At 41.8% G+C, this 15,655-nt stretch overlaps 1 protein-coding gene across 4 annotated transcripts in view; it reads right to left on the bottom strand.

Moving 5' to 3' along the window:
• The window catches only part of LOC129771857 (POU domain, class 6, transcription factor 2), a 397,791-nt gene that overhangs the window by 302,837 nt on the left and 79,299 nt on the right, over positions 1-15,655 (bottom strand). Inside the window, exon 1 of one of the 4 annotated variants that reach the window (XM_055775953.1) lies at positions 13,656-13,836. The exons of the other annotated variants lie outside the window; for them this stretch is intronic. The gene's annotated coding sequence lies outside the window, so the exon portion shown is untranslated. Of the gene's footprint in view, positions 1-13,655; positions 13,837-15,655 lie in introns of those variants that run through there. 4 annotated transcript variants of the gene reach the window in all.

Here is a 15,655-nt window from a genome sequence, read left to right as displayed (position 1 = left end):
GGGCCGCGAGACTCCCAAACCGCGCACCATTGGGCCGCGCTGCTGCCACGCAATGTATAATTCTAAAATAATTTAATGTGCCATTTAATTCATTACTCACTTATTATTTATTATCTCTTTTCGAATCGAGATCGCACAACAGTTATTATACACGTTCTCATTACGTTTCCAGTCGCCGCGGTGTGTCCGCGGTGCGCTGTCGAGTTTGTCGTCGTACGCGTGTGTGTGTGTGTGGGGGGGGGCCGCCAATAATGTGCTGCTCCGGAACTCAGGCCTCGCTCCGACCCGACCGGAGCGGACTGTTGCAACATATAAATTAGTATCGCATACGGAATGGCAGAGAACGGAACACGGTGATGAGCCGGATGGTGGAGTGCGGGGATGACTCGGGTAGTTGCGAGGGTCGGAGTTCTTCAGAGTGCCAGAGAAGACAAGGGTACCATAACAAACTCACACACCACACTCTAGGAGTGAAATGGAGAAAAAATATTACTGTCGACTGCTAGCTATGGGAATTCGTCGTGGTGATATTGACAAAAAATTCAACAATTCTATCAAATGAACTTAATCACGAAAGAATGTTTAATATAATTTTATAATCATACAACATTCCATGGAATTGTATTATACATCCCAGAAATCACGAAATCAATTTGAGTTTTTTCGGCAATTATTTCCAAAAGTTACAACTTCGCGACAGGGACCAAAAAGTGCTTATTACGAGTTGTTTCTACACTGCGTTTCACAACTATAGAACCACTCATATTTTCGGAGATTCCAGAGATATGTAAGAAGTCGGTTGAATTGAAGTATATAAAGGGTGTGTCACATCAAATGGCATCACGGAAAAAACGCTGTAGAAATTTAATTTTTAGGAATTATATCTTCAGCTTTCGCTTATAATCAGATAAGAGTGTATAGATCACGTTGGCCATGCTTCACTGTCAATTTTTCGTAAATTTGGAAAAATGTCGTCGACCGAAAAAGAGCGTCGTGAATTAATCCTGCGCACTCATTCCGAGAATCCGGAGTTGTCACATCGGGACATCGGTAAGATGCTGGGAATCGTCCAATCCACGGTCAGCAGAGTACTAAAACGATACTTCGAGAACCTAACCATCGACCGGAAGGTGAAGAACGGCAAAAATGGATGCTCCGTCAGTGAAAAAGGTCACAAGCGCGTAGTTAAGCAGTTTAGACGTGATCCGAGAAGTTCGGTCCGGGATGTCGCCAATAAGCTGAATTTGTCAAGTTCATTCGTCCAGCGGACCAAACAGCGGGAGGGCCTGCGTACATACAAGGTTCAGAAGGCTCCTAACCGCGACGAAAGGCAAAACATGGTGGGGAAGCCGCGAGTCCGGAAGCTGTACACCGAAATACTGACGAAGCCGCCTTGCCTGGTAATGGACGACGAAACCTACGTCAAAGCGGACTTTCGTCAGCTGCCGGGCCTGTTGTTCTTCTCCGCAGAGGACAAATTCAGCGTTCCGGAGGAGATTCGCAAGCAGAAACTATCCAAGTTTGCCAAAAAGTACATGGTGTGGCAAGCGATCTGCTCTTGCGGAAAGCGGAGCGCCCTCTTCGTGATGACCGGCACGGTAAACGGGCAGGTTTACCTTAAGGAGTGCCTACAGAAGCGCTTACTACCACTATTGAAGCAGCACGAGGGCCCGACCATCTTCTGGCCGGATCTCGCTTCGTGCCACTATTCAAAGGACGTGTTGGAGTGGTACGAAGCCAACGGGGTCACCTTCGTGCCAAAGGAAATGAACCCGCCCAACGCGCCGGAGCTTCGCCCAATAGAGAAATATTGGGCGATTATGAAGCAGGCCCTCCGGAAGAACCCAAAAGTTGTCAAATCGGAGGCGGACTTCAAGAGAAAATGGATTTCTGTTAAAAAAAAACTACATCCTGACGTTGTACAGAACCTTATGGACGGGGTAAAGAGGAAGGTGCGAGCATACGGGCTTGGGCTCGAAGTATGAATAAAAAGAAAATGCCAAAACTTGTTTAATAGTTTTTATTTTACTGTCTAAAATTTTCAAAAGGATCGGTCTACTGGGCAAATTTCTACAGCGTTTTTTCCGTGATGCAATTTGATGTGACACACCCTTTAGTAGGGATTGTCCTGTGTCGTTGGCACGGAACTCTTAAGCATTTCTGCAAAAGTCCGCTTGGAACGTTCCTTTAAGGAACGCTTGAGTTTTTCCCCTCGTTGTTTGTACACCGGGCATTGAATAAGATCATGAGGAGTCCCGCCGCAATGAAGACACTTGTGCTCTTTCGCGCAAGGATTCTCATCTTGGCTCTCTCCACAATCTGCGCAACGTTTTTTATTGCAACAATAGGCGGCCGTGTGACCGAGTTGCATACATTTGTTGCATTTCATTACCCGGGGTACAAACAATCGAACAGGTAAACGAAGTGCCCCTATTGCAACGTAATTTGGAAGGGTGGAACCCTCAAAAGTCACACGAAAAGAGTTTGTCCGATTGAGAATTCTTTTGTCATTTTTATGTGACACAGATTTCAGTCGATCGCATGCAAGAATCTTCACAGTTTTTAGTGTGGAGTTCTTGAAGCGACCGACACCATCGATTATCTCTTTTCGGGTCAAACCCTTTTCGGTTATTACGCCGTCTATTTCGACGTTGCAACAGGGTACGTATACACGATACTCAATCGCAAAGAGGTCGCAGCGCGTTATTTTGTTCGCTTGGGTCCTGCTTGAGACGACAACTCGTAGTTTGTCTGGCCCCATCCGTGTAATTTCGGTAACGTCAGAAAAATGTTGAGTTAGTTCCTTCGAGATACGAATGACATTGAGAGGTTTGGATTTTCGTCTAAAGTACACAATGAATGGGCCTTTGGAGCCTTCAGGGTATTCTTTAGGACGAAAATCCTGTTTCTCGTCGATTTCTTCATCTTCGGAACTATCAACTTCGTAAACAGAATTTTCTACCTCAATTTCTGCTTCATCCTCCTGCTCTTCAGGAGGAGGTTCGGTATCAGAAATATTCAATTGCGTCAACGGGGGGTCCTTTCCGCCCTCAGCCATATTAAAAAAATCGGCCAACTGTTCGATATGAACAGAATATAATAATTATCAAAATGAATAAGTAAAAAAAATATTATAAGGTTATGCTGCGGATAATATTTATATTAATTTATTTTATTTATATAAAATTCTAAAATGAAAAAAAGTTCCAATAAAATTTCAACGGTAATGTAACCAAGAAAAAATAGACACCCCTAATGCCAACGTTTGCCGATTTGGTAAACACACAGATGAACAATGGTGTAAATCGAGCACAGATGGTAGAAGGAATGATAGGAGGACAAAAGAAAAATAAACTTATACTTGCCGCTGCTGTGTGGCGTGTGTGATGAATCTGTATGAATTGTATCCTCTGCGTCTCGGTCGCGCACCACTTTGAGCTTCGCTCTACTCGCAAGCGCAACCGATGAAAAAAACACAGTCTGATTCGATGTGGGAAAAAACACCTTTGTTGGATCGTTTCGAAAACCTATCCGATCTACTTGCGAATGAATATTCTTTTCATATCTTTGGATAAGAAAAGTTCGTTCATACTGGAACACAGCTCTCGTCAGGATATAAAACGTAGACGTGTTGAACGTGGTTCTGGTTTCAAGCGGACGTATACGTATGCTTATAGACTGACCGACGAAAGTGATTCTGTCTATCCAGTATGCTTAACATTCTTTCTAAACACATTAGAATATCAATCGAACAGCAAGTAAGTTACAGAATACATTTATTATTTGTAACTAAAATTGTCAATATTCCATAATGTGTAATTTATTCTAGCAATTTAATATATAGAACACATGAATCAACCAACAAGGTGCTGCCTGTGAATAATTACAATTCAAGGAAGGTTCCATTGAACCCTCTTGCACAAGCTGTACATCAAGATATACTGTCCTACAATCCAACCATTTCACACTACAGAAGAGAGCACGCGCCGGATGTCCGTTACTTACCGTCGGATCTAACGTGTAAGAAATTGCATGAATAATTCATGGTCCGACGTGAAGAAAAGTCTCTAAAAGGATGCAGTTATTCTTATTACAATAGGATACTATCGGATATGAAAATTCACTTCACCAAACTTGGTCATGAACTCTGTGAAAAGTGTCGCGTGGCAGAGATTCATATGAAAACGACTGGTCATCGGAAGCAGAACCACGAAGGGATTGAGTTTCGCAACCAAGTTTCAATGGCCAACGACAAATATGATGAGAATGAAAATCATCTTGAGCGGGCTGAAAGTAACTGTAGTTTCGAATTCGTCTCAGCTGCACCAGAAGTGAATGATGAGAAATGTGCTGAATGCATTGCTTGGTTAGAACACCGTGACGCAGCTATCACATCGCGAAATGAATATGAAAAAGATAAACAACTTGCTGAAGGTCTCAAAGTTTCCGTGGATATGCAGAAGGTTTGATTTTTTTGATATTTTTTCAGTTAATTAATACCTATATCTCTCCTTCAATCTAGAATAGGTAATCCAGTTGCCTAGGATGGAGCGATTTAAGGATGTCATTTTTGCCAGGAGAATTGTTGCCATGAATGAAGCATTTGCACCACTAGCAGGAGGAAAGAATGGAGCAGTCCATGCTGTGTTATGGAACGAAACCATAAGCGGACGAAAGTCATCAGATTTGATGAGTGTTTTCTCAAAACATCTGATTTTGAATGGTTCACGAACACGGTTCTATACTGGCCAGACAATTGCCAGAACAAGAATTGGAACCTTTTTATTCACATGATTCTGTTAGTCAATTCTTCACTCGTGAACACTGAAGGAGTCTTGTTCAAATACTTAGAATCCGGGCACACTTTCATGTCTGCTGACGCGTTTCATGCCGCCGTTGAGCGAAGTATGAAGAAACATCAGAAAGGAGAGCTCTACACATTTTCCGACTTTGTTACGTGCGTCGAACATGCTAATGTAGTTGAGAAGCCGATCGTAACAATAATGAACTACACCGATTTTTTCCAAAGCAAAATACAATTAAAGCCATCCACGTTAAAACACATGAAGCAGCGTCCAAAATTATCCGATGTAAAACAGATACAGTTCACGCGAGGATGCTTTGAGTTTTGCTACAAAACGCGTTTTGATGGAGAATTTAAGAGAGTGCAACTGTTCACCAAAACGCAGCTGAAAGAAGTGAAGAAACCGTCATTCACCCTTCAATCAACACTAAGATTCAATCCTTCCGAAAGAGGAATTGCGCAGTCGAGGAAAGAAAATATCGTCAAGAAGCTTTGTCCCTTGATGCCTGAGAATAAACGACACTTTTGGGAAGACCTCACGATCAACAATAACATTGATGACGATTAATTATTCGATTACAATAAATATTGTAATGTGCAATATGATAACAGAAATACATCTCAATCTAGGAACAATTATTCCTTTAAGCTGACTTTGATTTTATGAATTTTAATATATAACTAGATTTATAACTAGAGATTCTAAATGCGTGGTTTGCAGTTCTAATAGAAGATGATTATTATAAATGTAGTACTGCGTGGAGATGGACTGTTTTTTATTAAAACATTTGGCTTAACCTTTTCAAAAATGTGGTTTCTTACAAGAAAGAAGACATGTGACTCTCATTATGCTGAACGTCCATCGCGGAATATGTTGTTGGGTGAAATTTACTGTCCTAGCTCGTTTATTCTATGCCATCAAATCAGATAAAAAATCTCATCGCATCACAATCAGCTTGATTTCATCATAGTGAAAATTGGCGCTTGCGCCACCTCACAGTGGAAATGGCGCTTACGCCACTTCGTTTTCAAGCTTTTACGGGGTCATTTTTCCACATTTCTGCAAAATTTCGCAGTTTATTGAAAGTATTTGGTATTCTTTATCGATCTATAACGAAAAACGAAAAACGTCAACTTTGGCGCTTGCGTCAGTATGCGAGATTACGGCAGTAAAGCCCTACTTTTTTGACGATATTTTTGGTCAATAGTAAGAATTTCATGGGAATAATATCTTTTAAAAATCCACGTACGCTATCATACTGATATGTCTTCACATATTCCATAATGTCTTCAAAATGTCTTCACAAAATCAAATGTCTTCAAAATGAAGACATGTCTTCAAGACTGGCATCTCTGGTTCGCCACAAAATGGAAGAGAGACGAAATCGCTAGAAAATATTGTCTGACTAATTTTCAACAACGATGATAATTTGAAATTTTCATTAATTTGTATTTTTACTTGCTACATGATATTAGTTAACTGTTTTTGTTTTGATTTAATTAATTAATTTATAATGAAGGAAACTTCTAATGGAGAAACGTTTATTATTTGCTCAAAAAAACATGCCTATTACAGGTCGGACTCGATTATATATAGTCGACCATTTTTTTCAACAATTATTTTCAAATTCTATACATAATCGAATCTCAAGAAAACAAATTTTTCATTAATGTACGAATGTCAAACATTAATAGAAAAATAACTTTTTTGTAAGCTTCATTATAGTACATAACATTCTAACGCAAAACTTCGTACTACAAAGTTATAGCCAAATTTATTCAAAAATGACCAACTAGCCCCACCCTACCCTACAGTGCAAAACCTTGCCAAAATCGAACGGGACTGTATGGCGATATTGCATGTAGATTTTGTTTTGAATTGCCATCATTTATTAATAAAATGTTTTTTTTTAATGATAACGAAGAATATCAATCCAGTCACAATAGCAGTTGTCGTATAGATAATCTACACGGAGCGCCCAGTGAATTGTAGATGGCTCCAGTAAACGGTAGTTGCTAGAAGATTCAGAGAGCATAATTTTTGGGAAATTATTCGAAACAACCGTCCATTAATCATTCAGCTCACGCAGTCCGAAGACATCAGTCGCAAATTTGTTCGCGTCTATTATAAAGTGGAGATTATACCGTTATCAGTTCGTGGCTGGTGAAGTTATTTCGCCCTAACGGGGTTCTCTTTATTGCGCGAGTGAGGAGAGCAGCAATCACTACCAGCGTGAGGAAGAAGTCCTCCACGGCGGACGCGGTGCGTGTGCCGTATCATCGCTGTGTGTGCTTTAGCATCGTCATCGATTCCATCATCGTATTGTGGTGCGATATACCGTTGCATCTGTGCCGAGCGATTGCCACGCGGTTCGATTGAGACACCGCTTCATTTCATTCGCATTGGTGTGCGATTTAGGTATAATATATATTAGGGTTAGAAATACAAAAAAAATAAGAATTATATTATTTTATATCTGCCGTAATGGCAGAAGGTCAAGTTGACATGGAGATTGAAACTACTGTTTCCTCCTCACTAGCTACAACGGGGGCTGGGAAGTCGCTTAAACGCGTTCCCCCCTCAGAAGATGTCTCTTCAGAGAAAGAGGTAATCTACCTTAACAAGCCCCCCTCAAGAAAATTGGCAAACTTTTCCTCTTCGCCCCCTCAATCTCCCGCTCCCGCTTCCGCTCTACTTCCGAACTTGCCTCCCAGCCCTACTGATACCGCTCCCGTTCAACAATCGACCTCGTCCTCCCCCTCAGTTGTTTCCTCTCCTCGTGTCAAGGTCTATCCAGACGATGCACTTGGAGCTGGTCCATGGGTTGTTTTTTTCCGGCCTAAACCAAAAGGAAAGGCAATTAATGTCATTCAGGTTTCGAAAGATCTGGCAAGATTATATTCCTCCGTGGTCGAAATCTCTAAGGTTAGACCGAACAAACTGCGTGTTGTCGTGAGTGATCGGAAACACGCGAATGCAATTGTGATCGACGAGAGATTCTCCCTAGAGTATCGCGTCTACGTGCCCTCCCATGACGTAGAAATCTCGGGGGTGGTAACTGAAACTGGTCTGACGTGCGAAATGATAAAAGAAGGAGTTGGTAAATTTAAAAGACTCCCGTTGGTGGGTGTTAAAATTTTGGACAGCCGCCAACTAGGAAAAGTATCCCAAGAAGAGGGAAAAACTAAATTCACGCCGTCAGACTCGTTTCGAGTCACTTTTGCTGGTTCCGCTCTACCTGACTACGTCATGGTGGGCAAATTGAGATTGCCTGTGCGACTCTTCGTGCCAAAGCCCATGACTTGCCAAAAATGCAAGTCAGTTGGTCACACTTCAGATTATTGTGCCAACAAGGAGCGCTGTGCCACTTGCGGAGAGCAACATGAGGGGAAATCCTGCAGTGCGACTGAGCATAAATGTCCATATTGCGGTGGATCCCCACACGAGCTCTCAGTTTGTGAAACTTACAAGAGTCGCTGGGAGAAACAGAAGCGCTCTTTGAAGGAACGCTCGAAACGCACTTTTGCGGATATTTTAAAGGGCGCTTCTCCACTGGCCCACCAACAACAACCAATCAACACACAAAATGTCTTCGCCACGTTGCCCGTTGACGAAATAGAAGCGGACACAGCTAACGGGGGCACACCGTTCATTTTCCAAGGGAATCCCCGGCGCAAAAATGTGACCACTCCCAAAGTTCAGGGACAAGCCCCTCCGGTGATACCCCCTGTTAGCATGCCTAAAAAATCGAGTGCAGCGGACAAGCAAAATCAGGTTCCTCCTGGTTTCCGTGGGAATAATTCACCTTCGAATGGCCCAGCACTCGAGGGGACATCAAAAACCCCAACTGTCCCTGTTTTTCCGTCCAGCTCAACTTCCCAATCGGGATTTATAAAGTTGTCTGACCTTTTGGACCAAATCTTCAAGTGTTTTAATGTTTCCGACTCCATCAGAACCATTGTCATTTCAATGCTTCCAGTATTAAAGACAATTTTGCAACAATTGATGCAAACATGGCCCCTCCTTGCAATGATTATCTCTTTTGATGTCTAATTTAAATAGAGAGGTCGGAGATATCACTGTTTTACAGTGGAATTGTCGTAGTCTTATCCCTAAATTGGATACATTCAAATTTTTAATTCATAAGTTCAATTGTGATGTTTTTGCTCTGTCCGAAACTTGGCTTTCTTCGCGAGATGATCTCTCTTTCCACAATTTTAATATCATACGCTTGGACCGTGATGACAGATACGGAGGGGTGCTATTGGGTATCAATAAGTGCCACTCATTTTTTCGAATTGACCTTCCACCTATTGGAGGGATCGAAGCTGTTGCTTGTCATGCAAACATCAGAGGCAAAGACCTCTGTATTGTCAGCTTGTATTGGCCTCCGAGAGCTGCGGTTAGCCGCAATCAACTTGTTGACATGTGCTCACTCCTTCCTGAGCCACGATTGATCTTGGGAGACTTCAACTCTCACGGAACTGCCTGGGGGGAACAGTACGACGACAATCGTTCATTGTTGATATATGACCTTTGTAACAGCTTCAATATGACCGTTTTGAACACTGGGGAAACAACACGTGTACCTAAACCTCCTGCTAACCCAAGTGCTCTTGACCTCTCGCTTTGCTCGAATTCACTATCGTTAGATTGCAAGTGGAATGTAATCCAGGACCCCAACGGCAGTGACCACTTGCCAATCAAAATTTCCATCACCATTGGTTCGAATTCTTCTGAATCTATAAACATGGCATATGACCTCACAAGACACATTGACTGGAAAAAATATTCGGACGCAATTGCTCTAGCCATCAATTCCAGAGATGGTTTGCCTCCATTGGAGGAGTATAACTTCATTTCTCGTTTGATCTATGACAGCGCGGTTCGCGCTCAAACGAAACCCATCCCAGGCTCCACTTTTCGTCAAAGGCCTCCCAATCCATGGTGGGATAGCCAATGTTCCAAGCTTTATCAGGATAAATCGAACGCATTTAAAGCTTTTCGGAAACGTGGAACCATTGAGAATTTTCAAACGTATTTGGACCTTGAAAATCAATTCAAAAACTTGATCAAAGGGAAAAAACGTGCTTATTGGCGAAATTTCGTGGGAGGTTTGTCACGAGAAACGTCAATGAAAAAATTATGGAAAGTGGCTCGAAACATGAGAAATCGCTCTTCAACGAATGAAAGCGAAGAATATTCACATCGATGGATTTTGAATTTTGCACGGAAGGTTTGTCCTGATTCCGCTCCTGTGCAAAAAATTGTTCGAGATATACCACAAGATAGGTGCGATCTTGATTCCGAGTTTTCGATGGTAGAATTCTCTCTTGCTCTCCTTTCATGTAACAATTCTGCTCCGGGATCGGATAGAATTAAGTTCAACTTGCTGAAAAATCTCCCTGATGTGGCGAAACATCGCTTGTTGAACTTATTCAATCGGTTTCTGGAGCATAATATTGTTCCAGATGATTGGAGACAAGTACGAGTTATAGCTATTCAAAAACCCGGAAAACCCGCGTCCGACTTCAATTCGTACCGCCCAATAGCAATGCTGTCTTGTATACGGAAATTGTTGGAGAAAATGATCTTGTTTCGCCTTGATCGATGGGTTGAAACGAATGGCCTACTCTCAGATACACAATATGGGTTCCGCAGGGGCAAGGGGACGAATGATTGTCTTGCGTTGCTTTCTTCAGAAATTCAAATGGCTTACGCCGAAAAAAAACAAATGGCTTCAGTATTCTTGGACATAAAGGGGGCCTTTGATTCTGTTTCAATAGAGGTTTTGTCAGACAAATTACACTCTCGGGGTCTGCCGCCTCTGTTGAATAATATGTTATATAACTTGCTTTGTGAGAAACAGTTGAATTTTTCTCACGGGGATTCGACAGTAAATCGGGTCTCCTACATGGGCCTCCCCCAGGGCTCATGTTTAAGCCCCCTTTTGTACAACTTCTATGTAAGCGACATCGACAATTGTCTTACACAAAATTGCAGCCTAAGACAACTTGCAGATGACGGAGTGGTGTCTGTCGTAGGATCAAACGAATCCGACCTGCAAGGACCCTTACAAGATACTTTGAACAATTTTTCAACCTGGGCCATTGGGCTAGGGATCGAATTCTCCACGGAGAAAACAGAGATGGTGGTTTTTTCTAGGAAGCATAGACCTGCAAAACCAAAGCTTCAACTTTTGGGTAAACCGATCACTCATGCTGTGTCATTCAAGTATCTTGGGGTCTGGTTCGACTCCAAATGTACTTGGGGGGCCCATATTAGGTATCTGAGTAAAAAATGCCAACAAAGAATAAACTTTCTCCGTACAATTACCGGCACATGGTGGGGAGCCCATCCCGAAGATCTTATAATGTTGTATCGAACAACTATTCTCTCAGTGATGGAGTATGGCAGTTTCTGTTTTCAATCAGCTGCCAAAACACACTTAATTAAACTCGAGCGAATTCAGTATCTTTGTCTCCGTATTGCGTTGGGATGTATGCCCTCAACGCATACCATGAGTCTCGAGGTTTTGGCAGGCGTACTCCCACTAAAAGATCGCTTCAATTTATTATCTCTTCGGTTCCTCATCCGGTGTAAGGTTATGAACCCATTGGTGATCGGAAATTTTGAGCAGCTTATCGAGCTAAATTTTCATTCAGGATTCATGAGCTCATATCATGAATTCATCTCCATGCAGGTTGATCCTTCTTCGTATACTCCCAACCGTGTTTGTTTTCCTGACTACATCAATTCCTCTGTACATTTTGATCTGTTCATGAAGGAGAAAATCCATGGAATTCCAGATTATCATCGATCGGGGATCATTCCTACGATCTTCAATGCAAAGTATGGGCGTGTCAATTGTGATAATATGTACTTTACTGATGGTTCCTCTATGAATGAGTCCACAGGATTTGGAGTGTTCAACGAAATTTTTAGCACCTCCCACAGTCTTCAGAATCCTTGCTCTGTGTATATTGCTGAATTGGCAGCAATACATTGGGCGCTGGACAGCGTCGCCTCACGACCTGTTGGACACTATTACATTGTAACGGATAGTCTTAGCTCTGTCGAAGCTATCCGTTCAGTGAGGCCGGAAAAGCACTCGCCGTACTTCCTTGAGAGAATACGAGAAATTTTGAGTGCTTTATCCAGACGCTGTTATGTCATTACCTTTGTCTGGGTCCCTTCACATTGCTCAATTCCGGGTAACGAGAGGGCTGACTCATTGGCAAAGGTAGGTGCAATTGAAGGCGATATTTATCAGCGTCAAATCGCTTTCAATGAATTTTATTCTTTAGTCCGTAAAAATACCATCGCTAACTGGCAACGTAAATGGAACGAAGATGAATTGGGCCGGTGGTTTCACTCGATTATCCCTAAGGTTAGCCTCAAACCATGGTTCAAAAGTCTGGACTTAAGTCGGGACTTTATTCGCACCTTCTCTCGACTCATGTCCAATCACTGTTCGTTAGACGCGCTACTCTTTCGTTTTAATCTTGCCGATGGCAATATCTGTGCTTGTGGCCAAGGTTACCACGACATCGAACACGTTGTTTGGTCGTGCGAGGAGTATCTTGTTGCCAGATCGAATTTAGAAAACTCTCTTCGGGCTAGAGGAAGGCAGCCCAATGTGCCGGTGAGAGATGTGTTAACTGGTTTAGACCTTGATTACATGTCCCAAATATATGTCTTCCTAAAAGCTATCAATCTTCGTGTGTGATTGTCCTTATATCCTTATATTCTCCTTTTCCTTTCCCTTCGCGAGAAATCAAATCCCTTCTTACTAACAATAGAATAAGGTGAAATGTAAATACATGTTAGATATAAGATAGGCTTAAGAATTGAGTATGATGAATGTGAGTGCGAATGTGAGTGTGAACATTGTCAACATATCCTTATATCCCATCCTTTTCCTGAAACAAAATGTCACCCTTCTAAACTCGAGCAAGCCGCGAGTAATCGGTTCTCTACTTCATTAACATTAGAATTAATAAAAAATGTTTATATATACTTGTAACTATACAAATAGGAGTTTGGCTCCTTTAAACTTATGTAACTGAGCCTGTAAAAATAAACGATTTAATAAAAAAAAAAAAACCTTCCATTAATGCACGATAGTTACTAGCCAAACAACGATATGTTGTCCATCGACACGACACGTTTCTACCACTGTACTTCACCATGGTGCAATGTGCGCGTACCCAATCCGCACAAACTACACCCGGGTGAGGGCAAGAAAACATAAAAATTATTTAGTGGATGAATTAAAATTATACACATACTCACTTCTGTAAGAAAGAAAGAAAAAAAAACACAACGCAAACGCGCAAACAAGAGCCAACAGTTCCTTTCCCGGGTGCTGTCCGTTTCCGTGGCTCACACACAGAAATGTTGTGTTGTGTAAAATTTATTGAAGAAACGTAGGCGTATGTAATTTGTAATTAATTATTAATGAGATGCATATGACGTTTGTTGGGTAGGGAAAAGTAATAATATCGAAGTACTCTCCTCCTCTCCCCCCCGCCCCCATGTCACCCGTCTCAAACCCACCAACCAACAATTATAACAGCAGCAAGAGCAGCACATGGTCTGTGTGCATAAGCTGAGTGCAAGGAAAGGCTGCGCCTTTTCGGTGCATTCATATTGGCAGGGCGTAGCATGCTGTTGCATTTTTCTGTTCGCCCGTGGATGGCATGTGTGAAGCTCTAAGCCTTCTGCGATCTCACGAAAATAATCTTTTCCCGCTCGCAGCACCGCGAAAGGAGAAAGGAGGGCTCGAAACCAATTATCGGAATGATCAGTTCGCAGTCGCATATCGATAAATCAGGGCCGCAGACTTACCTCTCAGCAACGCGATTGCCGGCGTTGAATGCATACCGCGAACCTGAAGTTGCTCAGATTGATCCTCTCACTCCTAAATGCACACACACACACACACACACACACACACACACGAAGTCACTGTTTAAACCTTAAAATCGAACGGGGTAATCAATAACGCGAGATAGTGAAAAGGAAATGCCAACTAAACCGCCAGAAATGTGCATCCTTTCGTGATTAACAGTGGTAGGCGACTAAATTGGATCAGGGGAAAAAGTAAGCGATTCACCCTAATATTTTCGATTATTGGAAAAGGACAATGCCGTCGGGGGAAAAATCTAGCGCACAGGACTATTCTAGGATGTGGGTGTGAGGAAATGCGATTTTTTTGCATATCTAACTTTTTTCGATAAATTGAGAGCAATCTCTATTCGGCACATAAACAACAGCATTAGAAAATGCTTGAAACCCAACACAAACCGGTATTGTGCTCTATCGAAACCCATATTTGTTTGGTGGTTTGAACACACGCGCACATATAGAAACACATACACACATTTGCATTTTGAGCTAGAACTGGGTAAACGCAAATGATCTGGTCCTCTCAAGTCGTTGTTTGTTACGAGAAATAATACATTTTAAATTAGCCCGACGACGATGACGGTGCTCCTTTCTGTCTCGCGGTCCCGTTTCCAAGCATCGATGTAATTTATGCACAATAATTTCAATTTGTTAAGAGATTATAATTCCTCGTGGATACAAGCGAACACCACGGATCACGGAACGAGGAATGTGCGCGACCCGATGCGTGAAAGAGACGCGTATACGCGGGGTATAATTATAAATCAATGCTTGATTTATATTAATGATTGTGTTCGGTGTAAAAGAAAATGTCCATGTGCGATACTAAACGCACACGCAAGCTGCAAGAAGTGGAACTGAGTGGAAATTGACCAGCAGACGGTGCGAGGGTGGAACGGGGCAAAAAAGGGGGGTGGCGGAGTTGGTGGAACATGATTGAGAACATTAATATGATTTCTGGCGTTCAATTAAAGGCAATTGTCGTCAATCAATGAGTGTATATCGATGGAAATGCTAAAAAGGTTTCTCCGAGTGGTGCGCGCCGTGGTATGCGTATTGAAATTATAATGACTCGAATCGCTGACGGTGGTTATTCAATCATTGTGTACGTGGGAATTGATTTCGAGTTGGTTGAGTTACGTTCTAAACCCAGGCGGAGGCAAATTTAAACGCAACGCAAATAGTATCGGAGCATATTTTGAAATATGCAATCGATCGTAGAAGATCACAATCGGCATACGCAATAATGACACTTGGACACACTCAACAATGCGCAAGCTAATATTATTCGATGAGAAACGTGAATTAGCAAGCTGGAAACGGACGAAAAGGAAAGGTCTCTCGCTTGGCACGGTTTGAGGACTGCGATCGGACGCGGGAATTCATATGCTTCTTAGAGTCAAAAGCTCAGCTGTAGAACAATTCTACCGAAAATTATCCATCCGTGCAATCGGAATGTTAATTCACAAAATCATATGACTAATTATAGACGAAAATGCTTATTTAAAAAAAACATGATAAAAGTTATAATTCGAAAACGATGAATCTCAGAATAAAAATATTTACAAGATTTTCAAGCGAAATTATGTGAATGTTCTATGTTTTTTTTTTTTATTAATTCGATTATTTTTACAGGCTCAGTTACTTAAGTTTAAAGGAGCCGAATTCTTAAATATATTTTTAAAACTATATATATATAAACAATTTTCTTACATCTATGGTTAGTAAGGTGGAAAACCGATTACTCGCGGTGTACTCGAGTTTAGAAGGGTGACATATTTTTAGGAGAAGGATGGGATATAAGGAAATTGTAACAATGTTGATGAGCACTCAATTCTTAAATCTATTCGTATATCTATAGTTTATTTACATTTCAACTTATTCTACTATTTATAGCAAGGGGACGAATTACCCGCAAAGGAAGGAAAGGAGGGTATAAG

Source organism: Toxorhynchites rutilus, chromosome 2 (genome assembly GCF_029784135.1).
Source record: "Toxorhynchites rutilus septentrionalis strain SRP chromosome 2, ASM2978413v1, whole genome shotgun sequence".
Classification (NCBI taxonomy): Eukaryota; Metazoa; Arthropoda; class Insecta; order Diptera; family Culicidae; genus Toxorhynchites; species Toxorhynchites rutilus.
Note: the sequence above shows the minus strand (reverse complement) of the source record. Positions and strands in the feature narration are given on the sequence as shown.